The sequence below is a fragment of the Arachis ipaensis genome, chromosome B07 (genome assembly GCF_000816755.2).
Source record: "Arachis ipaensis cultivar K30076 chromosome B07, Araip1.1, whole genome shotgun sequence".
NCBI classification, from domain to species: domain Eukaryota; kingdom Viridiplantae; phylum Streptophyta; class Magnoliopsida; order Fabales; family Fabaceae; genus Arachis; species Arachis ipaensis.
The window spans coordinates 40462216-40464549 of NC_029791.2; positions in this window are offsets into that span (position 1 = coordinate 40462216).

Below are 2334 nucleotides of genomic sequence, written 5' to 3' on the forward strand. Positions count from 1 at the left end.
TTCTTTTGACCCTATGTCGTAAGTGTGGCCGGGCACTATGAAAGGCCCGGATGAGCTCGCCCCCGTAAATATTCACCAGTGATGGTGATGGATAAATATTCACCAGTGAGGGTGATGGATTCCGGAGAAGCAAAAGCAAGGTGCTGGGAAAGCACAACAGACTGGTCGGGTGTTCACCACCTCAGCTGTGGGTGCAGAGGGATCCGAGACACTCATTCGAGGTAATTGTGAAATGGCTGGTCAAACTTTAAATGCTTTATTTGATTCGGGAGAATCGCATTCATTTATTGCATTTGAGAAAGCCCAGGAGTTAGGATTGAAGATCGTAACCTTAGGTTATGACTTAAAAGTGTATAATGCTACCAATGAAGCTATAGTAACTAGGCTAGGATGCCCGAAAGTTTCGTTTAGGTTCAAGCAGCGTGATTTTGTCCATAATTTAATCTGCTTACCGATGATCGGTCTTGATCTTATCTTGGGATTGGACTGGTTATCTGAGAACCATGTCCTGCTTGATTGCTCTACGAAGTCGGTGTACTTTATGCCGGAAGATACAGAAGGGCTGGTCGTGGTGAATAATTATTACTTGAATTCGATGATGGTGAACTGTTCTGGAATCGAATGTCAGGGTATCCTGTTGTTAACCGCGGGTGTTTCGGGTGATGATCAAAAGTTGGATCAGATTCCGGTAGTGTGTGTTGGAACTCGCTGCGGTTGTATTTGCCTTGAAGGTGTGGAGGCATTATCTCTATGGGGTTAAGTTCCAAGTCTTCTCCGATCACAAGAGCTTGAAATACCTCTTTGATCAGAAAGAGCTTAATATGAGGCAAAGGAGGTGGATGGAATTGTTGAAAGACTATGACTTTGAGTTAAATTACCATCGTGGAAAGGCGAATATAGTGGCGGATGCGTTAAGTCGAAAGTCGTTATATGCGTCTTGGATGATGCTTCAAGAGGAGAAGTTGCTCAAGGGATTCGAGAGTCTAAAAATTGGTGCTCGAGAAGTATCTGGAACCTTGTGTTTGAGCCGATTAGAAATCTCGAGTGACTTTAAGTCCGAACTCCTAAAGGCTCATGAAAATGATGAAGCGTTATGGAAGGTGTTACCGGCTATCGAGCAAGGAAAACAGTGGAGAGTGTCGGAAGAAAAAGATGGGTTATGGAGATTCAAGGGTAGGATCATTGTGCCGGATGTTGGCACTTTGAGGCAAGATATCTTAAAGGAGGCACACAAAAGCGGATTCTCCATTCACCCGTGGAGTACTAAGATGTACCATGATTTAAAGGCGATGTTTTGGTGGCCGGGTATGAAGAATGATGTGGCGGAATATGTTTCAAAGTGCTTAACTTGTCAAAAGGTAAAGATTGAACATCAAAGACCTTCTGGGATGTTGCAACCCTTAGAGGTTCCGCAATGGAAGTGGGAAAGTATTGCAATGGACTTTGTGTCGGGATTGCCAAGGACTAGGACTGGTTTTGATGCTATCTGGGTGATCGTGGACCGACTGACGAAGTCAGCTCACTTTTTACCCATTCGGATGACTTACACCCTTGAGGAGCTAGCACGGTTATACATAAAGGAGATTGTGAGACTCCATGGTGTACCTGCTACTATAATCTTTGATAGAGATCCTCGTTTCACTTCGAGGTTCTGGGGTGCATTTCAGAAAGCTTTTGGAACCCGATTAAGCTTGAGTATAGCTTACCATCCTCAAACAGATGGTCAATCCGAGAGGACGATCCAAACACTAGAGGATATGTTGAGAGCTTGTGTTTTGGACCAACCGGCGAGTTGGGATCGGTATATGCCGTTAGTGGAGTTTGCATACAATAATAGTTACCATGCGAGCATCGGAATGGCTCCGTATGAGGCATTGTATGGGAGGAAATGTCAATCTACGCTATGTTGGTATGAAGCTGGAGAGAAAGACTTGTTGGGGTCGGAAATGATAGCTGAGACCACTGAACAAGTCAAGAAAATCCGAGATAGGATGCTTACGGCGCAGAGTCGCCAGAAGAGTTATGCCGATCAGAGGCGGAAGCCCTTGAAATTTGAGGCAGGAGATCATGTTTTCCTGAAGGTTACTCCAACCACAGGAGTAGATAGGGCGATTAAAGCGAAGAAGTTGAATCATCGATACATTGGTCCATTTCAGATCCTGGAGAGGATTGGGCCGGTGGCGCATCGGATAGCTCTACCACCTCATCTTTCGAACCTACACGATGTGTTTCACGTGTCACAGCTTCGGAAGTACACTCCTGATGCTAGCCATGTGTTAGAACCTGAATCGGTTCAGTTAAGGGAAGATTTGACGCTTCCAGTGGCTCCAGTCA